The sequence below is a fragment of the Notamacropus eugenii genome, chromosome 4 (assembly GCF_028372415.1).
Source record: "Notamacropus eugenii isolate mMacEug1 chromosome 4, mMacEug1.pri_v2, whole genome shotgun sequence".
In the NCBI taxonomy this organism is placed as follows: Eukaryota; Metazoa; Chordata; class Mammalia; order Diprotodontia; family Macropodidae; genus Notamacropus; species Notamacropus eugenii.
The window spans coordinates 292,038,429-292,064,302 of NC_092875.1; the positions used below are offsets into that span (position 1 = coordinate 292,038,429).

The following is a 25,874-nucleotide window of genomic DNA, read 5'->3' on the forward strand; positions in this document are numbered from 1 at the left end:
ATTTGTAACTCTTGAAACATTTCAGTATCTGGGTACTGGGTGGGAGTACACACACACATGCATGCATACACGCACACATACATAGAGACAGAGTGCACAGAGTGAATTGAAGAGGATGGGATCATATCTTAAAAAAAAAATGAAATCAAGCAGTGAGAGAGAAATATTGGGAGGAGAAAGGGAGAAGTTATATGGGGCAAATTATCTCTCATAAAAGAGGCAAGCAAAAGACTTATTAGTGGAGGGATAAAGAGGGGAGGCAAGAGAAAAACATGAGGTCTACTCTCATAATACAGGAGAGTGGGGGACAGGGGCACAAGCAGGGTGGGGGGGAGGATAGAGGGGAGGGCATGGGGAAGAGAATGCAATACGAGGTCGACACTCATGGGGAGGGAAAGGACCATAAGAAAATAGAAGTAATGGGGGACAGGATAGGATGGAGGGAAATATAGTTAGTCCTATACAGCACAACTAGTATGGAAATCATTTGCAAAACTACACAGATTTGGCCTATATTGAGTTGCTTGTCTTCCAAGGGGAAGGGGTGGAGAGGGAGGGAGCTAAAGAAGTTGGAACTCAAAGTGTTAGGACCAAATGTAATGTTCTTACCACTGGGTAACAAGAAATACAGGTTAAGGGGTCAAGAAAGCTATCTGGCCCTACAGGACAAAAGAGAAGACAGAGACAAGGGCAGGGAGGGAGGATAGAGGAGAGAGTAGATAGGTCACAGGGGCAATTAGAAAGCTTGGGTCTGGGGGGGGGAGGGGATAAAAGGGGAGAAAATTTGTAACCCAAAATTGTGTGAAAATAAATGTTAAAAGTTAAATTAAAAAAAAAAGAACACAAGCAGCACATTAGGGATTAAATGTTAAAAACCTGTAGAAGTTTGTTCCTGAGACGCTGTTCATGCTTCTGCTAAACAAATCCCATGTGTAATGTGGCCACAAAACTCTTAGACAACACAGGCTTAGACTCCTTGCCCTGCACTAGCATGAGATATTTCCTTTTCTGCAACACAGAGAAGAAATTGGTTTGTGTTTAAAGTCCCCACATCAAATAAATAAGTCAATTAGCATGTTGACTGAAAGGCAGCACAATGTGGTGTACAGACTTTTGGGACCAGGAGTGAGAAAGACCTAAGTTTGGATCTTGTCTCAGACACTTAGTAGTTGTATTAGGCTAAGTCAATTAACTTGTCTGTGCCTCAAGTTTCTGCATCTCTAAAATAAGGGGTTGGACTTGATCACCTTTAAGGTTCTGTACACAAAAGGGCCTCTTGTATCCTTTCACCTATTCACTAGCCACCCATCCTTGAAGGACCAGCTGAGATTTCTCCTCTAGAAAACTTCATCTTACTCTTCATATAAGTAATGAACTCCTCCCTTGAATGTCTAGGTTCATACTAATTTGTATATTTTTCTTTATCAATGAACACAAAAGTACTTGAAAAGTAACATATTTTCACATTTTTAATTATTTTAGTTACATATTTTAAAGGTGTTTCTTCAAATTAAAAAAATGAAATAAACCTTTTCTGCCAAGCCAAAGTTAGAAAATGGGGGATAGAGAAACAAGAACTCAAATCTAGTTCTTCAAACTCTAAGTCTAATAACTTGTCTCAGTCATGGGGACCTTTTTTTTCCTTTTGGTACCTAACATACATATCATTTACCACTGTCACATAGTAACCTATGTTTGAATCTTCCCCTTCAACCCAAACTCTACACTCTATGAGCACATGGAGAATGACTTGTCTTCTTTTTTGGTCTCCTTCAGAATCTAGTACAGTTCTTTGTACAAAGAGACATTTAAAGAATGTTTATCCAATTCAAATGCAAAAACTGAATTTTGTTCAGTTATAGACATTATTATGCTTGAAGTGCATGGGGACACTTAGGTGGTCAAATCCAATGGGCGGTTGGAAATGCAAGTCTGAAACCTTTAGACTAATTTAATTTAATAAGTATCTCCTAAGTAGTTATTATGTACCAGACATCATGTGGGTCCTGAGGATAAGGGGAAAAAAATGAAATAATCTCTTCCTTCAAGAAGCTTACATGATAATCAGTGCCAGACATATTTGACAAGTAAATTATCATATCAATTATACATGTGAATTCACATAAAACATTTTCATATTAGCCATTGCCAAAATAAATAAATGAAGAGCAAGAAACATAGTGAAAGTGCAAAAACGTATGTTTCAACTGCACTCAAAGTTAATCAGTTCTTTCTATGGAGGTGACAGCATTTTTCATCATGGGTCCTTTGGAATTGTCTTGGATCATTGTATTGATTAAAGTAGCTAAGTTTTTCACAGTTCATCATCCTTACAATATTACAGATACTGTATACAATGTTCTCTTGGTTCTCCTCACTTCCCTTTGCTTCAGTTCATATAAATCTTAGCAGGTTGTTCTGCAACCATTCTGCCCATCATTTCTTGTAGAACTATAGTATTCCATCACAATCACATACCACAATTTGTTCAGCTATTCCCCAATTGATGGGTATCTCCTAAATTTACAGTTCTTTGCCACCACAAAAAAAAAAAGCCTCTATGAATATTTTTGTACAGAAAGGTCTTTTCTGATTTTCTTTGATCTCTTTGGGATATTGACCTAATAGTAGTTTTGCTCAGTCTAAGGGTAAACACAGTTTTATAGCTCTTTGAAGATAGTTCCAAATTGTATTCCAGAATGGTTGGACCAGTTCACAACTCCACTAACACTGCACTACTGTCATTATTTTTCCATATCCCTTCCAGCATTTGACATTTTCCTTTTCTGTCATGTTAGCTAATCTGATAAGTGTGAGGTGGTACCTAAGAATTGTTGTAATTTGCATTTCTCTAATCGATAGGGATTTACAGCATTATTGTGTAACTATTGATAGCTTTGATTTCTTCTGAAAACTTCCTGTTTGCATCCCTTTGACCATTTATCAATTGGAGAATGGTTCTTATTTTTTATAAATTTGACTCAGTTTGCTATATATCTGAGAAATGAGCCCTCCCCCCCCCCCCCCTCGCCCAGTTTCTTGCTTTGTAATTTTGATTGCATTGGGTGTTTGGATGTATGCGTCTGTGTGTGCAAAAACTTTTTTTTTTTAATTTCATGTAATCAAAACTATGTGTTTTAATTCCCACATTCCTCTCTCTCTCTCTCTCTCTCTCTCTCTCTCTCTCTCTCTCTCTCTCTCTACCTCTCTCTCTCTCTTTCTTGGTCACAAACTTTTTTCTTATCCATAGATCTGACATAACTTTTTCAGCGTTCCTCTAATTTACTTAAGATATCAAACTTTATGTCTGAATCATGTACCCATGTTGACCTTATTTTGGAATATAGTGTGAGATGTTGGTCTATGTCTACTTTCTGCTAAACTGTTTTCCAATTTTCCCAGCAATTCTTGTCAAATGATGGATTCTTATCTTCCAAACTTGGATCTTTGAGTTTGTCAAACACTAAATTATTGTGTTAATTTCCTACTGTATATTGTCTACCTAATGTATTCCATCACTCTATCCACCCCTCTATTTCTTAGCCAGTATCAGATTTTTTATTTTATTTTATGATTACCACTTTGTAATATGGTTTGAATTCTGGTACTACTAGGCCACTTTCCTTCACATTTTTTTTTCAGTGATTCCCTCGATATTCTTGACCCTCTATTCTTCCAGATGAATTTTCCTATTTTTTTCTAGTTCTATAAAGTAATCCTTTGATGGTTTGATTGGCATGGCACTGAATAAGTAAGTTAATTTAGGTAGAACTGTCATTTTAATTATATTGGTTTAGCTCACCATGAACAATATCTCTATTTGTTTGTCATTATCTTTATGGTTTTCCTATCTAAACCAGGGAAAGCAAAAACAGAGAAATAAAACTCTAGGCCAAATTCCAAATTATCTTTAGATCTTCTTTATCTGAAAAGCCTTTTGTAATTGTGTTTGTATTGTCCCTGGGTTTGTCTTGGCAGGTAAACTTCCAAGTATTTTTTAATGTTTGCAGCTATTTTAAGTGGAATTTCTATCTTTCTGCTCTACTTTGTTGGTAATATATAGAAATGCTGATGATTTGTGTGTTTGTTTTATATCCTACAAATTTGTTAAAGTTTTTATTGTTTCAACTAGTTTTGTCGTTCATCCCCTAAGGATCTCTAAGTATACTATCATATCATCTTCAAACAGTGAGAGTTTTATTTCCTCATTGCTTATTTTTATTTCTTCAATTTCTTTTTCTTTTCTTATTATTATGGCTCACATTTCTAATATAGTATTGAAAAAAGTGTTGATAATGGACAGTCTTGCTTTCTCCCAGATCTTATTGGAAAGGCTTATCCTCATTGCAGATAATACTTGCTGGTAGTTTTAGATAGATGCTACTTATTTTAACAAAGGCTCAATTTATTTCTATGCTGGCTAGTGTTTTACGGTGAATAGGAATAGATAGTATATTTTGGCCAAAGCTTTTCCTGTATCTATTGATATAAGCATATCATTTTGTTGTTTTGTTATTGATATAGTGAATTTTGCTGAAAGTTTTCCTAATATTGAACCAACCCTGCATTCCTGGTATAAATCCCATTTGGTCTTAGTGTGTGAGCTTTGTGATATATTGCTATAATCTCCTTGTGAGTATTTTATTCATTAGGGAATTTGGTCTGTAGTTTTATTTCTTTGTTTTTGCTTTTACTGATTTAGATAGGAAAACCATATTTCATCATAAAATGAGTTCTTTACCTAGCTTTTAAAAATGATTCATATTCTATTGGGATTAATTGTTCCTTTAAGGTTTGGTAGACTTTACTTGTAAATCCATCTGGATCTGGGATTTTTTTTTTTTAGACAGATCGTTAATGGCTTGTTCAATATCTTTTCCTAAGATAGAGTTATTTAAGTATTCTATTTCTTCTGTTCATATGGACAATTTATATTTTTGTAAATATTCTTCTGTTTCATTTAGATTATCAGATTTACTCATAAATAATTGAGAAAAAAACTTAATTGCTTTATTTCATCTTTGTTCATGGCATATTCTCATTTTTGATACTGTTAATTTCATTTTCTGTCTTTAAAAAACAAATTAATAGGTGGTTTATATATTTTATTGTTTTTTTAAGCCACCTCCTACTTTTATTTATTAATTCTATTGTTTTCCTTTCAATTCTATTAGCCTCTCCTTTGATTTTCAGGATTCACATTTTGGTGTTTAATTGGAAGTTTTTAACTTGCTCTTTTTCCAGTTTTTTTTATAAATTGCATGTCCAGTTCATTGAAATGCTGTTTCTCCATCTTTAGATCTTTAGAAATATAAATTTTCCCTTAAGTACTCCTGTGGTTGCATCTCACAAATTTTGTTCTGCTGTCTCATAGTTGTCATTCTGTTTAGTGAAATTATTGAATCTATGATTTTTTTGTGATCCACTTATTCTTTAGGATTCAATTACTTAGTTCCTGATTATTTTTTTTGTCTATGTTTCCATAGTCTTTTACTGAATATAATTTTTATAGCTTTATGATATGAAAAGGATGCATTTAATATTTCTGCTTTTCTGAATTTGTTTTTTAAAGGTTTTATGCCCCCATACACATTAGATTTTCATGAAGATGTCACATATAGCCAAGAAACATATAATCCTTTTTATTCCCATTCAATTTTCTCCGCAGGTCTATCATATTTAACTTTTCTGAAATTCTATTCATCCCCTTAATTTCTTTCTTATTTATTTTATGGTTAGCTGTATTGAACTCTGAGAGTGAAAATGAGGTCCCTCATCTAGTAACCAATTTTAAATTTTTTGTTGAAAAATTTGCATGCTATGTTTTTTGCTGCATATATGTTTAGTATTGATATTGCTTCATTGTTCATGGTGCTTTTTTTTTTTTAGCAAGATGTCGTTTCCCTGCTTATCTTTTAATTAGATTTATTTTTGTTTTTACTTTATCTGAGATCATAATTGTTACACCTGCCTGATTTACTTCACTAAAGCATAATAGATTATGATCCACCTTTTTATTTTAACTCTTCGTGTGTTCCTGTGTATTTCAAGTGTGTTTCTTGTACACGGCACATTGTTGGATTCTGTATTCTAATCCATTCTGCTTTCCAGTTCTCTTTTATGGGTGGGTTCATACCATTCACATACATAGTTATGATTACTTACTATGCATTTCCCTCTGTCCTATTTTCTTCTGTTCTCTCTCTCTCTCTCTCTCTCTCTCTCTCTCTCTCTCTCTCTCTCTCTCTCTCTCTCTCTCTCTCCCCCCTCTTCTCTCCTATCCTTCCTCAAAAATCAATTTGCTTCTATCACCTCCCTTAATCCACTTTCCCTTTTATCACTTCCCTTTTCTTTTATCTCCTTCCCCTTCTTCTTCCTTGTTGGATAACAAAATTTCCATACCAAAATGAATGTGTATATTTTCTCTTTGAAACAATTCAGATGGAAGTGAAGTTCGAGCATTGCCTGCTCCTCCCAACATTTCCCTCTCCACTGTAAAAGCTCATCCTTATGCACTTCTCTCATGTGAGAAAATTGTCTCCATTCTTCCTCTTCCTTCCCCTTGTTCATCTTGTTTTCTCACTCATCCATTATTTTTAGGTCATCCCAACATAAATTCATTCACTCCTACACTTTCTGTCTATGTAGAGTCCTTCTAAACTGTCTTAATAATGACAAAGTTCTTATGTGTATCATGTTCCCATATAGAAACATAAAGTTCAACTTTATTGAGTCCCTTAATGATTCTCTTTCATATTTACTTTTTTGTGCTTCTCCCATATATCTTGCATATGAAAGTAAAGTTTTCTATTCAGCTCTGGTCTTTTCATGAGGAATGTTTGAAATTCCTTTATTTCATTAAGTATCCATTTTTTCCCTTTGAAGGCATATACTTGTTAAGTGTTATTCTTGGGTGTAATCCTGACTCCTTTCTTTGTCTTCAAGAGTGTAATACTCCAAGCCTTTCACTCTTTTAACATGGTCACTGCTTAATCGTTGAAATCCTGACTGTGGCTCCACAGTATTTGATTGGTTTCTCTCTGGCTGCTTTAAGTATTTTCTCTCTGACCTGAGAGTTCTGGATTTTGGCTATAATATTCCTAGTAGCTTTCATTTTGAGTTTTCTTTCAGGAGGTGATTGGTAAATTCTCTCAATTTCTATTTTACTCTCCAGTTCTCAGATATTGGGGCAGTTTCCTTTATAATTTCTTGAGATGTAGTGCCTAAGCTCTGTCTTTGATCATGGCTTTCAGGTAGTTCAATAATTCTTAAATTATGTTTTCCTTGATCTATTTTTCAGGTCAGTTGTTTTCTGATGATATTTCATATTGTCTTCTATTTTTTCATTCATTTGAATTTGTCTTATTGTTTCTTGATGTCTCATGGAATCATTCACTTCCCTTTGCCCAATTTTAATTTTTAAATAATTATTTTCTTCTGTGAGTTTTTGTATCTCTTTATCCATTTGACCAACCCTACTTTTTAAGGAGTTATTTTCCTCTTTAAAGTTTTGTACCATTTCTACCATTTGGCCAATTCTGTTTTTAAGGTATTACTTTCTTTGACTTTTTTGTGCCTCTTTTACCAAGCTATTGATTGTTTTTTCATAATTTTTTTGCATTGCTCTCAATACTTTTCTAATTTTTTCCTCTACCACTCTTTTCAAATTTTTAAAATTAATTTTGAATTCAAATATACGGACAAAAAAAGAGCATTTTCATGTATGTAGCACAACATAAAAAGGATTCAATATAAAACAATGAATTTCCATTTCACATTGTTTACTTTTATTTTAAAAAAATCTAATAAGTGCTATAAATTGTTTTCAAAGATCCCCTGCTTTTTCTGTGCTGAATGCTTTTTGAGTTTCTTTTTGTCCCTCCCTCTCTACCTTGCTCTAGAAATGACTACCATTAGACCTAAATATGCGCATATAAGTAAAACCATATCATATATACTTCTACTTATCAATTCTTTCTCTGGAGGTGGATAGCATTTTCCTTCATAGGTTCTTTGTAGCTGATTTGAGTATTTATATTAATCAAAATTATTTGATCATTCAAAGTTGCTCTTAGAACAATATTGCTATTCCTCAATCACACTTGTTTGATTTTTAAATCATGTTTGCCTCTTCCAGGAATTCTTGCTGTACTTGTGTCCAATTCACATTTTTCTTTGAGACTTTGCTTGTAGCTGTTTTGACATCATTGCCTTCTTTTGTTTTTGTATCTTGATGCTCCCTGTCATCATAGTAGCTTTTTATGGTCAGGTTTTCTTTTTTATCATTTACTTATTTTTTTAGTCTATTTATTGATTTTTAGCTTTATATTAAAATTGGGCTCTGTTTCGTGGGAGGGTGGGAAGAAGTACTCTCTCAGGCTTTTCCTCTCTGCTGTTTTCAGAGTTAATTCTGGGCACTTGGAAGTTTGGGGTACTTCCAAGGTGTTATGATTCATAGAGATCTACAGTCAATATTCTCCTGGTCTACACTCTGTTTTTTTAGTTAGGAAAGGCCTTAAATGACACTGCTCCTTAGGACCCAAATACCCTTATTATATTGTCATGTGTTACAATATGGTCTCATGGCTTAAAATAATGAATTCATCCCCCTAAATATCGGATTAATGATTTGGAAGTATCTTTGACTTTAAAGTGATAAGAATGAAATAATGACAACCTAACAAAACTATCTATACTTTCAATGGATATATAAAATTCTGACTTGGACACTGAACCTGATTCACTACTGGTGTTCATTAAGTTTTTATTAAGCACATGTTAGTTAACAGTAGTATATAGTGAATTTGACCACTAGGAGTACTCCATCGATTCAAAAGTAAATCATTATTGATTGGAGAAATGCAAATTAAAACAACCTTGAAATATCATTTGATACCTATCAGATTAGCTAAAATGATTGAAAGGGAAAGTGAAAAATATTGGAGGGGATGTGGAAAAATTGGGACATAAATTAATTGTTGGTGGAATTGTGAACTGATCCAAACATGTTAGAGAGTAATTTGGAATTATGTCTGAAGAGTTATTAAACTGCCCATAGTCTTTGACCCAGCAATACCACTGCTAAGTCTATTTTTAAAAATGATTAGGAAAAAAAGAAAAGAACCTATATATTCTAAAACATTCGTAGCAGTTCTATTTGTGGTGGTAATGAACTGGAAATTTCAGGGATGCCCATGTAATGGTAATTTAAATGGCAAGATCTTTTCCATTCATTAATAGGCAAAGACAATTAATAGGACACAGGCAAGCAGACAGCTAGGGCTCCTAAGTGTTTGCTTGTTTTGGGGAAGTTCTGTGGGGGGAAAAGGGGCAGGGAGGCTTGGGAATGGTTTTATCTCCTACAGTGTTAATTTGTATTGAATTCTTGCTACTATGATGGATTTTGCGATTGAAATCTACGCTGGCATATTCATTGTCACCACCAGTGCTATGAATATTGCCTTGGTGATACAGTCCACCAGCTGCAGAATGATTAAACAAGTTGTGGTATGTGATTGTGATGGAATACTACTATGCCGTAAGAAATTATGAACTTAGATAATCTTAGAAAAACTTGGATGAACTTGATGATCTTAGAAAAATACAGATGAATTTGAATGAAACAATGTAATGAAACAATGAAGAGTATGAAGAATATTTGTATGAAATAATAAACCAAGAGAATGCTGTATCCAGTAACAGTAACATTGTCTTAATTACAACATTAAACAACTAAGTTGTTTCGACTTTTATAAATACCTAAATTAACTAAAAAGGGCATATGAATGAAGATACTATCTCCATCCAAAGAAAGGACTGATAAATAGAAGTACTTATGGAACGTTTTTACATATATATGCATATTTGGATCTAAAGGTAGCCATTTCTAGAGTGGGGTGGAGTATAATTTTAAAGTGACATTAAAATGGACCTTTGATTAAATTTTTACTCTTCTCTCTGATGCAGTGAAAACCTTGGAGAGCAAAGCATTCATTAACTAAGCTAATCCACAACTGTACCTGTGTCTGTGTGTGTGTGTGTGTGTGTGTGTGTGTGTGTGTGTGTGTGTGACCATGAAAGAATATATAAACAAAACCTTAGCTAGTTTGATGGGGCTGAGATAGAACCTCATGTTCTTTATCAGCAAAGCCCCAGTTTAGTTGATCTCATACTCAATGATATGGTCTACAAGGATTTTTCTTCAAGAACCTAAATCAAGGTAATTAGATTTCAGAAATACTCAGTTCTAATGCTGAGTGACTAAGAAGAGAAACCTGAATTAAATGACTGAATTCTTTCTAAGCATGCCTAGCTTAGTCAGTTTCAAATGGATCTGTCATCTCATTCTTCTCAGTGGTGAAAATCACAACTCATCCATGCCTCCCCATCCTGGTAGTGTTTTCCCCTTTCTCTTGTCATGGGGCATACAAACTAGACACCATTATCTTTTCCCCTCACATCAAGAGGACATTCATTCTCCTACTACCTTTTCTTGGATAATCATTTAAAATTCTCTGAAGATAGGAAAACCCCCTGTCTTACACACATAGCAATGACCAGTGCATCAAAACTAATTTTATTCACAAAAGGAAACTGAATGAGTGTTTATTCCTCACAAATATTTTGTGTGTTTGAGGGATTGTTTTCCTATTATAGATAAAATTACAGAGTAATGCCATATTGTTTGGCAACTTCATTTAAAATGTTATGGAATGGACTTCACTTTCAAGTTCAACAGGAAATGATTTAATACATATTTGATGTATTGGATTGAACTGATTTTTCGATAAACTTTGGCTTGGGTTTCTTTTCTAATGTGTGAATTACTCCCTGGGAATACATGAGACACTTGAAGATACTGTATCAGTAATAACAATTTACATTTTATATAGTGCTGTGTGGTTAAAAACAAATTATAAATTACTTTGTGAATATTATCTCATTTGGTCTTCACAACAAGTCTACGAGATGGGTGGTAAATGTAGAATTAATATCATTTTGTAAAGGGAGAAACTGAGGCCCAGTAAAGTTAAGTGATGTTGCCTGGGTAGTAAGCATCAGATGTTGCGTCTGAAATCAGTCCCTGATTTCAAAGTTTATATTCTTTCTACTGTTCCAGAATGACTCCCTACTGCACTAACCTTTAAGTAAAATGAGAGAACCACTTCATAGTTCCTACCATTCATGGCCTAAAATTCCACTCACTGTTTTATTTTGCTTTTTTAAACTTGTTTGATGAGACAGTGTGCACTGCATTTGGGAGTCAGGAAACCTAATTTTCAGCTCTGATTCTGCCAGCTATTAGCTGAAAGAATCATATCTTCTAGCTGTAGCTAGTGGTCTAGTAGGTAGAGCTAGAAACAAAGAATCAGGAAGACCTGAGTTCAAAAATGACTTCAAAAACTTAACTGCCTATGTAATTAGTGCATCATTTGCTTAATCTGTCTCAGTTTCCTCATCTATAAAATGGGGATAATAATAGTACCTCATAGATTTGTTATGAGGATCAACTAAATTAATATATGTAAAAACACTGTATAAGTGTTAACTATTATTCTAGCTATATGGCTCTGAGCTTCAATTCCTCCCTCTGTAAAACTGAGATCAGTCAGTAAGCATTTATGAAAAGCCTACTATGTGCTATGTGCTAAATGCTGTGAACACAAAGAGTGGCAAAATGACAATCCCTGCCCTCAGGGAATTCTTCTATTGGGGAAGACAGCAAGCAAATATGTACACACAAGTTATATATAAGATAATTAGGAAATAGCTAACAGAGAGAAGGCCTAGAATGAAAAGGCTTTCTGTAGAACGTGGGATTTTAATTGGGACTTGAAGGAAGCCTGGGAAGTCAAGGAGACTGATTTGAGGAGGGAGAGCATTCCAGGCACATGCTACAGCCAGAGAAAATGCCTGGGAGGCTGGCGATGGATTGTAATGGAATGTATTTCTCATCTGGGATTTATTATAAGGAAAGTACTTTGTAAAGAGCTCTAGTACCATGGGAATTTGTTGGTTTTTAAGTTAAATTGCGCATTAAGCTTGTGGTTCACTATGCTTTTGAACCTTTTCTCCAATACTCTTACAAAACTATCCATATCTTTTTTCACATTTATTTATTTTATTTTTAATAGAACAAAACAAGTATTTCCACAACACAGAATAATAAAAATGACTACACATGAAACTACAAATCTATTATATACAAATCACTACTCCTTTTAAATATATAATAATTATCATGTACATTTCTTTGTTTTCCTTCCCTTCTCCCCACCCCTGCCCTTGCCCCTGCCCTAGAGATGCCTACCATTAGACACAATATTTATGATTCCATTTTGGGTTTTCTTGGTAAAGACAATGGAGTGGTTTGTCATTTTCTTCTTCAACTCATTGTACAGTGAGGAAACTGAGGCAAATGGGGTTAAGTGACTTACTAAAGGTCACACAGGCAGTAAATGTCTGAGACCACATTTGAACTCAGGTCTTCCTGATTCTAGGCTTGGCACTCAATCCACTGTCCCAACTAGATTACTGACATCATTTCTCTCACTAGCCTTAGTCATTTAGGCTACCAGGACAGAAGACTTATTGATTATTTAATAACCAACAATAAACAAATAATGTTATAATGGATCCTGTTCCTCTTGTCTCAAGTAATTTCACTATATTATGTCATTAATAATATCTGGCCTGCTGTTTCTTAATTTTTCTAATATCTGATAGCAAAAAAGTTTCCCTTTTGCCCTTAAATTTACTCATAACTCTTTCTAAACAAACTCTTTAATTTGTAACATCCACTTTTGACCAAAGGAGATGAAGGGGGAAGGGAAAGCTGAAAAGAAATTTCTCCTAACACTCACAGACACAGGAATGTTTTATATTATTCGAGCTTAGAACACAAGCACATTTCTAAGACAGCAATCATAACATGAAATAGGGCCAGAAAGACTTCAGCCCCTTCCTAGGAGTCCCAATCAGTCACCACCTCCATTAGGAAAAACAAACCAGTACCAGACACATACACACGTGCTCTACAGTAGGGGTGGTAGGCAAGGGGTAGATGACATTGAACTTTTTTCCCCTCCAAGTTCAAAAATTTACCCTCAACCTATTACTACGTGTGTGCCCATATATTTACCACCCAGGTTTGCACTTTGCCTACCTAAAATCAACAGAAACCTAGACAGGAACCCTGAGAGATGCATCTTCCTCCCCCTCCCCCCTCCTCTCTCCCCACTCTCTCCCTTACCCATACACATGTATTTACATGTATACATTTATATAATACATATGTGCATATATACACATGTGTATAATAGGTAGGTATGTGTGTGGATGTACACACTCACACACACACACTTATGGGAGGGTGTATGGACACCCTGCTTTTTCTTTTCTTTCCCCCCAGCAGCAGGACTGGGTCACCAATCCCCACCAATAGATCTTTCCGGTCGTGGTCTGAAGGCTGTGCACCCCATTTTTGGAGTTCCGGGTCCAATTCTCCGCCTTCCCAGCTAGTCCTAACTCCCAGCAAGGCTTGCAAGTTGGCTCCAGGGGAGCCCCCGCCTGAGGCTGCCCGGGGCTCTCTGCAGCTGTCTCTGCGCTAAAGGGTCAGATTTAATTTCACAACAGTCTCCTCGTCACCACAACGCAATGGGAGGCCAAGGCAGCGCGAAAGGTCATGCATCTTCCGACGCGTAAGCCGGGCTGAAGTGGTGGCTGGTGGACGGTGGACAGTGACTAGTGCATGGTGACGGCTGGCTGGTGGCTACCCCTGCGTGAATGTGGGAAGGTCAGGAGAGGAGAGAGAGAGGGGGGTGGGGGGAAGGAGGAGAAAGAGGACGAGGAGGAGAGCAAGGAGGAAGGGACCAGGAGACTTGACTTACTTGTTTCAGAATTTCGGGCCTGCTTCGCGACGAGGCAGGGATGAGAAACCAGTTGTTCCAAAAGAAAACCCAAATGGGTAAACTGATAGGGACAAGCGGCGCTGGAAGGAGTCCTGTCTGTACACCAGCTTCCAGAAATACGAGCCTATGCTTTCTTTCTTTTTCTTTTGTCCCCTTTACTTTCTTTAAAAAACCAAACAAACAAACAGAAACAACACAGACACACCTCTAGTGCCTCTTGAAATAAGAAAAAAGTGGTGCGCTGGCCCGAAGTGCGCAGCAAGTTCAGCAATGAGCAGCGCGAGGCAATATCTCTCCCCCCCACCCCCCTTCTTCCCTCCCACTCACTCCCTGTCCCTCTCCCAGCCTCCTCCCCAGGCCCGGCTCCCGGAGCGCTCCCAGGGCTCTGCAGCAGCTGCGGGCACAGGGCACTATCCCGCGCCGGGCCTCCTGCCCACCCTTGCCGAGGGGAGTCCCAGGACGCCGCTGGCCTGCCTGAATTTTCTGTATTAAAATTAGAAGGGCATAAAGGTAGTTTGGAGACAAAGGGGAGGGGTCGGTGGGATGCTGCTTCCTTTGGGGGTCTGGAGAATATGGGGAGGGAGGTGTGAGGAAGTTAAAGTTAAAGTTAAAGTTGGTGCTTTGCATTTTGAAAGGAGATGTAACGGCCAAAAATAATAGTTGCTTGTTCCTACGCTGTAAGCAAGAGTTTCTGAATTTCTTATATTCATCCCCTATTTTCACTGGGGAGCCTGGATCACAAGTACAGACAGCTATGTAAATAACCCGTGGATTTACTTGTGTAAAATAAACCCTTACTACATATAGAGAAAGTGCGTTGAAATTCGACTTTCAAGCTCCTTCTGAACTAATCTCCCTTCAAACATTTTCCACCGTCACCCAGAAATGGCAAATGAGAGGAAAAAAAGGAGAGAGATGGCCATTCAGATACACACAAAGCCACTCAATCGGCTGTGTAAGAAAAATTATCACTTCAATTTATATTGCTTTGTAATGTTTACAAAGGGATTTCCGTACATCAGAGGCAGAGAGACTTAGTGAACCTGTCCTTGAAGCCAGAAAGACCCTAATTCAAATCCTACCTTCATACTTCCACACTAACTGTGGGACCCTAGGCAAATCACTTAAGAGTTCATTTTCTAGGCAACTCCCAGACTTTAAATTGCAAAGAAGATAAGGACCTGTACCGGCAGAGGGGATTTTTTAGCTGGAGAGTTCCCTACACTGATGAATCCATAAGAGCATTCTCTGTCTCTTTAGAGACATTATGTAATGACCCTCAACATATCGATTTTGAGGTCAGTGCCACAGCAGGTTATTATCCTCATTTCACAGAGAAGGAAACTGAGAGTAAAAGTTATTAATTGACTTGTCCACGGTCATGCACTTAGTAAATGGTTGTGGTGGGAGCCAAATTTTGTTCAGTCCTTTTTCAGTAGTATGGGACTTTTCATGACCCTCTTTGGAGTTTTCTTGGCAATCATACAGGATTGACTTGCCATTTCCTTCTCCATCCCATTTTCTAGATGAGGAAACTGAGGCAAACAGGGTGATGATTTGCCCAGGGTCACGAAGCTAGTAAATGCCTGAGACCAGATTTGAACTCTGGAAGATGGCTTCCTGACTCCAGGCCCAAAATTTAAATATTCAAATTAAATTTAAAATGTTTCTAATTCCAGATCTCTTTATTCATTAGACCAAATACTTTCTTATGTGAATATGCATCAATCAACATAGTTATTGAGACTCTGCTGGATGTTTTCCACACTGCTAGACATTTGTCGGGGAGGGGGGAGATTAAACCTTTCCCCTTTCTTTGAGGATCTTAGATGATTTGAGAGATTTTAAAAAATAAACCATGGAACAGAGTACAAAAACACATAAAACTTGTGCTAAATTGTATCTGCTATATTTGATAGTGGTTCAGGCTCCTCCAGATATACCTGCCAAAAACTGTTGTTGATATTGGCTAAGGACAATTTCTTATAGAGGCAAAGTTGAAAACAGTTTTGGGAAAGGATATTGCCCAATTAGCTCATAATCACATGTTTACATATTGAAATATTTACCATATCTATCTTGTGATTTTGATGGCTTGGTTTTCACACACTATTGTTTGTATCTTTCATTTTTTTATTCCTGCTCTTTGTCAATATTATTCATTACGTAAAGTTGGAGAGAGATATATGAATTGGGCTATGAAAGAGGGGAAGGATTTTGACAAATGAATGGACTGGGGGTGGAGGAGTTGGTCATTCCTGGCAAGGAAGACATAAAGGACAAAACCAAGAGGGCAGTATAGAGCAGGCTAAAACTGGTACTGAAAATCAAGAGAAACAGTATTTTTTTTAAAAAAAAGTAATTGCTTAGTCTAATATCCTGAAAACAAAATACTCATTTGAAAAGGTCTAACTGGGGCAGCTAGGTGGTACAGTGAATAGAACACCAGCCCTTAGATCAGACCTGAGTTCAAATTTAGCCTCAGCACTTAGTTATATGGCCCTGGGTAAGTCACTTCACTCAGCCTCAATTACCTCATCTGTAAAATGATCTGAAGAAGGAAATGGCAAACCATTCCAGTATCTTCATCATGAAAATCCCCAATGGGGTTACAGGGTCAGATAAAACTCAACAATAACAGTTATATGTATATATACATATGTGTATACATGTGGGTGTATATACAGACATACACAGATATATACATATACATTTATATGTATATATACACACATACATAGAGACATACATACATGTATATATATATATATATATATATATATATATAATTCACAGATTGTAGGTTAAGAACTCCTTCTTTTACAGACTTACAAACTGAGGACCAGAGACATAAAGTGATTACCCAAGATCACACAGTTGCTGAGTACCTCCTGAAATTCAAACATATTTACTCTGATTCTAAATTGGTCTCTCCATCTACATTAACACATTGTAATATCACACTATCAGTCAATAAACAAGAAAAAACAATCAAAAGACAGCCCCTGCCCTCAAGGAGTTCATAGTCTAATGTCTTCTCATTTGATTAGAAATCAGAATCATAACAAAATTTACTAATAACTTATCATGTACAAAACAATGGAACAGTGCTCGAGGTGGTGGTGATGGTGGCACAAAGGGATATAAAGTTTGGAGAACACAGATTCCCTCTCCTAATTCTAAGAATCATTTTGAGAAGAGAATAATATTTGCTACTCAGCATCAGTATATGATCCTTCCTTTGTAACAGTACTGCTTGTGTAGTTTCTGGCCTTTTGATTTTTTTTGTTTCTGAAAAATCTATTTAATTAGTTTTGTTAATAATCTTGGCAGTAGAATAGTGTCTCCAATCTGTGTTTTCATTCCAAAAGGAAACTCCACCAACATAAAAATCCATGCCTGCTCTACAACTTTAGATTTATACAATTGGCTGGGGCACTAGGAGGCTGAGAGGTCAAGGGACTTCTTTGGGTGGAGAGAGTCACATAGCCACCCTATGAGACAGAGTTCTTACTGAGGGCAGGGGGTGGTTTTTGTTTTGTTTTAGCCTTTCTTTGTATTCCCAGAGCTTAGCATAGTGTACATAGTAAGTGCTTAATAAATGCTCTTTGACTGACTGGATTTGATCCTAGGTGTTTCTGAATCTCAGACCAGCTAGCTCTCTATCCACTACATAATGACTACCTGACAATAATTAGGGTAGAAAAATTAATTGGCTTTGAAAATCAGAAAAAACCTATTAAAAATAGAAATGCATCTTAAAAATAGAAAATATAAATTATTTTACTTTTTCCATGGCGCTCTCTCTCTCTCTCTTTCTCCCTCTCTCTCCCTCTCCACACACACACACACACACACACACACACACACGTACATTAAGACATGTAGATGTAACAAAACCTTTTACTAGCAAATATGGTAGTTGGGAGACAATCGGAGTCTCCTAGCACAATATACAAATTCTTCATATTTTCTCTATGAAACAGAAGTAGCAGGAGCCAATTTACTGAGCATAATTCATTGCAGACACTTGCTTGGGTAAACAATCCTCTTGAGCCTTCTCAGATGCATAGCCAATAGGGAGCTGTCTGACTACTTGAGGTTTTTACATATCCTTCAACAAAATCAGAAATCCAAATCCAACATCAGTCCTGGATATACAATTTGGATTGATGACACTCCCTGGAATAGAGATCCACAATAAGTAAATGCATTATACTTAACTGGGCATATTTCTTTTACAAATATATTTTTAGTGATTTTCATCTTGCGTTTTTAGTGACATCAACTTTATAATAAAAAGCAAAGTAGCACTTTAGTCACCAAATATTTCTAGTAAGCATATGTCATTCAAAAGAGAACAAAGTTCAAAGCAATGCATTGAAATTTGACATAACTATGCATTTTGACTATTCACGTAAAATTGCTTGCATGTTTACATTCACGTAAGCATTCATGGTATGTGTATATAATATTTCTCAGTGTACCTCTAGCAAAAGGCATAAGAAGTCAAGTATGTTAATATTATGTCAGTTATTTTATGTGGAACTCAGAGCATCCAGCTGTTTGTGCATCATAAAATGTTAATCCTAGCTGCCATAATGATCTATATTAGGTACAGTAAAGAAATGACTAAAAAGTCTGTTGCGAATTGGACAGGCACATAGAGGGCTCAAAACTACTTAAGTGTAGAGTTATACATAGGCTTATGGCATAAACAGGGAACACATGTGCCCGAAGTGTACATTTAGAACCTCAGCCCTATTCAGATTTTCAAATCCAAATCCAAGAAATTCAAAGGTCATCATCTAACATAAATTCTGTTGTTCTCCTGGGGTTTGAATTTGGCCTACATGAAGAGTGAGAGTACACCCAGAAACACAGACATCACACTTACACACATATGCTACACTATACCACGCTTTATTTAAAGACACAAACTACAAATATATAAATGTGTCCATTCTTCTGTTTCATCCTCTGATGGGATTATTTTCTTATGGGCAGATCCACTAAACACAGTTGACTACTGAGAATATAAAGATGGGAAATTCAGGATTAGGTCTACCAATTTTAATTAAACTTCTCTCCTGAGCATCTATGGAAGAGAATAATAACTGCAAATATGTATAGAATGCTTTACAATTTGCAAAGTGCTTTATGCGTTTGATTCTTAACAACTCTGGGAAGGGGGAACTATTTATAAATGAGGAAACTGAGGTAGACAGGAGTTAAATGACTTGCCCAGGGTCACACAGGTTGGAAGGATCTTAAGCAAAATTTGATTTGAACTCATCTTTCTGACTCCAAGGCCAGTGCTCTGGGCCACCTAGATGCCCTTGTACCATAATGGGATAGAATCTACCCAGAACTGAAACCTACCTCCCAAGGGGGAAGAGAAGGGCTTCCAGAAGTACCTTTTGTATTTGTTTGTTTAAATCAAGTAACATTTTAACTGGCCAACAAAATATCTTAAAACACGTTGGGATTTATTCTCCCTATCCCCCTTTTAGCTAAATCACGCCTTGTTTATAAATTTAGTGCTTAGGAAGAAGTATAAAGTCTTTCACTGTAATCAAATGCTGTCATCACAGTCAACAACATTGAAAAGTGTTTAAGAGCATTCACGAAGCATGTTACAGCGGGCACTATGCAAATATAATGCTACAGACATGGTCCCTGTTCTCTAGTAGCTTATAGTCAGTTGTAGTGAGCTAAACGGTTCTCTTGCATGCTATTTTCAGCTCTATTCAGTGCACTAGAGTATCCTGTAACTTGAAAGTTAATACTCTGTCTATTACCACCTTGGAAAGTGCCTGGCATACCTGGGGGAAAGCTTGTTCATTTGACAGGAACTGGGCTATTACGTGACTCATAAATTTTGACATTTACATCATTTGTTTCATTACTTTGGAACAGAAGTCTCTGAAACATTTCTATTATACATTATTGATAAATAGAGTTTTCCCTTTACTGGAAAATCTGAAGGAAGTAGAATGTAAATACAAAGGGCAAGAACATTTCTCAGTCATATAAAGAGGATTTGGATGAGTTTCATTGGTCAGAAGAAATTGAAGGAAAAAGACTAAGAAAACTTTTATACATTTATTCTTTAGTGTTTCCAATTTAAAAAAAAAAAACACTGGGAAAAGAATTCCCTCACTTTTGACCACCCTTTAACTACAGGTAAGAACTAAGGCTCAGTATGCATAGGTCCTTTCTTTTTCTGTCTTATTATTATATGCATATATCTTAAAATATTTACACATTCAAGTTTCAAATCACTCCTATAGGAATCTTTGTTGATTGCTTCCCTGGATCTTCCAAATTGTTCAACTGAACCATTTTCTGAATTAAATTCAACTTGAATTTTCCTCTGTTCTCTTTTCTCTCAGTCTTCCTGCCCCTCTCCCAGGACACCTAGAGTAACTTCCACATATTCTCCAAGAAGGGATCTTAAATCTTTCGTTCTCTTGTCTTTGTCATATCCTTTTGTCGTCTTTCAGAGGTATCTTCCTCCAAAGCTTCTGGATGATTCTTTTTCTAATTATTGCCAAAAAGAGAGAATGTGATGTGGAGGGAATGGTGCTCATAAAATCTGAAGAGACCTAAATTACAGATTTTGATCTTACCTGTTGGATCATGGTCAAAGTCATTACATCTCTTGGGCCTCATTTTCCTCATCTGTAAAAGAGGGATAATAATATCTAATGTATTTACTCTATTGCATTAGTATGAGGATCTAAGAGATAAGAAATATAAAATGTTTTGTAAGCCTTAAAATACAAGATGCTTATCATCTATTATTATTGTTCTATTTGTGCAAATGCCCAGTGCTGGACTACCCAGCACCAGGCAAATAGATATAATCCAGCCAGTGTCTTGTACAAATCACTAAATGTCACCTTCCTACATCATATCTGTGATAGTCACATGTTTGCAACCACAAAGGGCATTGACTTGGTCACTCTTTATAATTTCTGCCATATCACATAACAAGCATCCAATTAACTCATCATTACCATTAGGGTAGGGTAGGGTAGGGTAGGGTAACTCCCCCCTCCACACACCCCCCCACTTCCTACAAGGATAAAGATGCAGGTGCAATTAAAATAAAAGTTACCCACCTATCCAAATTCTTGCTTTCCCAGTTTTGCTGAGGAGGGAAAAATCTCGCATTCCTTAAGTAAATCTTAATAGCCAGCAAATCTGAAGGACATAGTTTTTTCTCATGAAGGAATTGTGAGTTGGAACTCATGTTTATGAGCATTAGATTATTTCCCCCCAGACATATTATTTTGTACTTATCTAAGTTAAATCTCATTTTGTTATTTCCTGTCCAAGTTTTTGGCATATAACTGATATTATTTTTGATGAGCAGTTTAGTTCATAAATTTCATTTACTTATTAAATTCTTTTTTTATTGTTCCATCTAGTGATCCAGAAATCATTATATGCAGTTCACCCCACCATCATTTTAAAAAAAAGATTTTACAAAATTGAAATGAAAGAAAACTCTTAAATAATAAGCCATAGATTATGGACTGGAGCCCATTTATGTTCGGTACTCAGCCCTTTGTTGGCAAACAGAAAGGCACATTAATAATAGTCCTAAAAGTAGATTATACATATTAAAAATAACATATGTCAGCCTAAGTGCCTTCTCATCTTAAACTACCATGGGGAGGAGAAACTTGTGTTATAACTGAGGAGCATAAAATGGGATACATTGAGCATAATAACAAAAATATTGTAAATTCATTGTATTGATTTATGTTATATAGTATGTACAAATTTTGAAGTCATTTTTGGTCCTAAATTCTATTTCATATTGAATTTTCAGTCAGAAGTGGGTTTTTTTTGAGGAGTTGAGGATTCTTTATTTGCTTTACTTCTTTTCAGCCTTTTCCTATTGCAATTATGAATTCTCTCTTTCATTACACAAATGTAATGCCCTTAAAGCTTAACATTGCTGATGTCACAACAGACTCTTTTAAAACCATTTTGGTATAATTTTTAAGCATGTTCTAAGCAGTATAGAATGTTCCCAAGTCCTACCTAAAATCATTTTTATGTTTATAAGTATAGTTTGTGAAAGGGGGAAAAGTTGTGACTATACTTGGCTTTTTTTTGCATTTCAAAACTCACAACATATTGACAGCTGATTGCCATTTTACTTTGAAATATCTGTCCAGTATTTGATTTAATATCCTACACATTCAAAACTCAATTATATACCCCATTGATTTGCCCAAGTTTCAGATGATGGCTATTTGACCCTTTAAATCTTAGAAGATTTATCTGCACATGGAGAGAAAGCTCGAATCTTATTAAATAACTCTCAGCTGGTCTAAGCATATAAAAGAAAACTGAATGTCAAAAGGGGCAATAATATTTTTTCCCTGAAGAATGAGTCACTCTTTCTTAATAATCTATAAACATGGAAACCTGCATCTGATTCCTATGCTCAGTTGTCTGTCCTAAAATCACTAACAACAATCTTTAATCTTTGAGGTTATGTAAATTGTCTTCACTGGCCCAAAGTTTTAATGGAGCTGCACTGTAGCATCTGTATAAATTCTGTATATGCAATGAGATCCAATGGAGCCAAAGAAGCCTGGGCCCTCTTTTCCTGTCTTAATTCTTAGTCTACAGGCTTACTTCAAACTGAAAACAAGGGCATAGGAATTCATGAATGCCCAAGTTCAAAATTAAATTTGGAGGCAGAAGTAGAGAGATCAATCCATTTGCGTTTAAATGAGGTTTTTTGGTGTTCAGGAAACATCACTGGGAAATCAAGAATGTAGCAGCCAGGATCAAAACTGCATAGACTATTTGATGTGAAAATTGAGCTGGGGAAGCCTGAGCATATAGACAGCGTGGGGGAGAGAGTTTCTTCAGGAGAATCAGGGAGCGAGCTGGTCAGGGAGAGTGAGAGGCCTGGGGGACTCGGCTCAATAGCTAAGGTGGGACGAATTGCTTTGGGTCCTGCGTGACAAAGTCCCATGAAATGGCTTGAGCCATGCTCAGATAGTTGAGCAAAAGCCACTTCAGGTAGGAGTGTTCTTTTGTTGACTTAGCCTTTAATCTGGTGGAAATCTAGCTTCTTACTCTTAATGTAGCTTGGCTAGCCAGACGTGAGCAGACATCATACAGTGAGCCAGTCCAGTTTCAACTCCAGGACTACAGGGTTCAGACTGCAGGCAATCCCTGTAGCTCAGGGTAGAGCCTGGGCGCCTGTGTGTTTTTCGAGTTCAGAGTCGCTCGCTCCCGGCTGTTTCTTCTCTGCTTTTTTCCTCTACTTCCTGGTTTAAAAAATAGAAAAAATAAAAATAAATCCAGTCCGTGGAAGAAACGCGATAGGTTTGTGTGATGCAGCCCCGCACACGTGGTTGTACACATGGGCAGAGGGATGGATAATGCTAGGAGGAGGAGGGGAATAAAGAGAAATTTGAAATTATGACGGAGCTTTAAAATTAGAGATTTTGCTTCATCCTTTTCCACTGACTTTTGTCCTTTACAGCTGCCCTTGCCCAACAAAAATGAAAGAAGGAAAATGTTCCAACACAGACGTGTTTCTAGACACGGATGTGCATACAGTTCTTCGCGTGAAGGTTTGAGTGGAAAAGGGCAGATGTCATGTAGGCTGCGCCAATCAATCCGTGGTCCAATATTTCCCCAGACAGCATACCTATGAAAGTCATCATTGCCCATATCCAAAGTACAGGCATTAGGTAAGTTCCAAATATGAGGCATTTCCAATTTAATCCAACAATAATATTTCAAACACTGGCAATTTGGAAATGAAAAAAATGAAAGGTAACATATCTATATAGCTCTACATATAATATAGCTAGCCAGGTATCCAAATAAATAAAGCTTTGTAGATAAGTTTGGTGAAATATTCTACAGGTATTTCTAGACACCTTCATGTACAGTAAATAAACTCAAGACAAACTTTCAGTAAATCTAGACATGTGAAACTTGATAAAGCAAAACAAAAAATTAAAAAAAACTTCTTGGAAAGAACAAGGTAGCAAGGATATTTCCATAACGTTGACGTGTTCTTAGCAGAGAAATGTTATTTTCTTTTCTGAAGAAAAGACCTTGTTCGGTGTCGTTTTTCTCTTTTGACAGTGTCTTGAATTAAGCAAACATGTTAACAAGATCGTAATGAAAACATTACTGGTTGTAAACATCAAAGAAAGAAATTCTACATTGATTATTATTCCTGGGAGCGCATAGATTTTATTGCTAGATATCCTTCGAAATATTAGAATTCTTAGCCATGGAAGTTAAGGTAGCTGCAGGGATGTTTCCTCCCATTTAAAAAAAAAAAAAACTGCGTTTAAAAATTGAATGCAATAAATTCAACTGCGGTTCGGTGTGGGTTTTTTTTTTCTTCAGGACTCGAATATGTATTTAGAGGGCTTCGTAGCAAGACAAGTTGCCAATTCATGAACGCATTGGAATAAAACACTAGACCAAGTGCCAAATACCTGTGGTTTCTGTAAACTACATAAAATCACGGGGGTTTTATATTTAGGTGGATAATGGAAGAGTATAAAAAGGTAGATAAAAATCAGTTGTTATGGCTTGTCAGGGATTTCTGTGTTTTTCTTAATTTTCATAATTTCCAAACTTTTTTCATTTACAAACATGCACTTGTCAAAGGGATTAATTTTTAAATAAATAAAAACAGCATCTGCAACTTTCTGAAGCAGCAATTTTCTTTTTATTTCCCCAAAGGTTTGGATGAAAAGGAGTCGGAACAATAAAAAAAAGGAATTTAACTGTCACTCTCTTCTACTTTTAGATAGCTAGAGACTGCGAAACATTCGTGCTGAGTACTTCTGTAGTCTCTCTAGTCGGGATAAATAGTATTTAAGGTGTGTGGGGGAGAGTGGTGGTGAAGGGGAAGGGAATTCAATTGATTTTCACTCTCTCACCTCAGAAGTTTGGAATAAAGAGTATCTGGCATCCTACTCGGTGTTGCAAAGACCGTGTAAGAGAGGGCAGCAAGTTGTAGATGTGGGGTGTTCCGAGCATTTGATGTGGCCGCCCTTATGAGAGGAACCGGTTCGGAAAAGATTTCAGGGAAATTTCATTCCCAAGTCGGACCAACAGGGAAATCAGACATTCCTAGTACAGGATCCTTAAGTCTGAAAGGGAGCCTCGGTGATGCACTTTAGGTTTCTAATGAGCAGCGGGGAAGGGAGGAGTTCGCCTGGGGACTGAGTCCCTCCTTTTTCAATGGTATATTACCCAGTGGCTGAAGCTCTTGCCCCTTGCAGAAGCAGTGAGTGTCCCCTTCCGCTCGTCCAGCTGGGGAAATAATCGCTTCATCCCCAGCAGCGCCTTATTACCTAGCAGCTGCTTCTGCTTAACTCTCTCAAGATCGGTTTGCCCCAACTCACCGCCTCCCTCCCTCTCTCTGCCCCCATCCTCTCCCGTCCCCGCCCTAGCCCCCGCCTCTCCAGCCTAGCTCTGCTACCACCGACAATCCATGATATCTCATTCCAATTAGAGTCACTGGCGCGGGTTCCAGTACCCTAGATGGAGATGGGTGGGTGGGAAGAGGTAGGGGAGGAACTAGAAGGGGAACGACTGAGGTGGGATGCAAGTGCATTTAATGAGCTATGAGGACGAGGAGGTCTGACCTCAAGGGAAGGTTCACTTGGAAACTTAGAGATATGTAGTGAAGCGGTGGAGGAGAGCGTCACTAAAGATTTAGAGAGCCGATACTGCGGCAGCCTTGCACAGTTCCAATCAGCGCTTGGGTGGCCCCGGCCAGAGTGGTCAGGGCCAGTGCGGTACAGACCCAACCAGGTTTCACTCCTCTTCCGGCCGCCTGTGGCTTTCTCTTGGGACGGGATATTTGGGAGAGGGAGGGAATTCCGAGAAGCTCCTGGGTCCTAAAGGGGGAGGGAGTGAGGCGCCTCTCCCTGCCGGGACTGCAGGGCA

At 37.0% G+C, this 25,874-nt stretch overlaps 1 protein-coding gene and 1 long non-coding RNA gene across 8 annotated transcripts in view; both read right to left on the bottom strand.

Annotated features, from left to right (window-relative positions):
• Nucleotides 1-14,153, bottom strand: part of EYA1 (EYA transcriptional coactivator and phosphatase 1) — a 377,709-nt gene extending 363,556 nt beyond the window's left edge. For all 7 annotated transcript variants that reach the window (XM_072604857.1, XM_072604859.1, XM_072604856.1 and 4 more), the window contains exon 1: nt 13,890-14,153. The gene's annotated coding sequence lies outside the window, so the exon portion shown is untranslated. The remainder of the gene's footprint in view (nt 1-13,889) is intronic.
• A 3,644-nt stretch (nt 14,154-17,797) lies between these two features.
• LOC140501341 (uncharacterized) lies at nt 17,798-25,225 on the bottom strand. The gene is made up of 3 exons (XR_011966141.1): nt 24,860-25,225; nt 20,543-20,594; nt 17,798-18,092 (listed from the first exon to the last, which is right to left on the bottom strand). It is a non-coding gene; the product is annotated as an uncharacterized lncRNA (long non-coding RNA).
• Between the last annotated feature and the right edge of the window lie 649 nt (nt 25,226-25,874).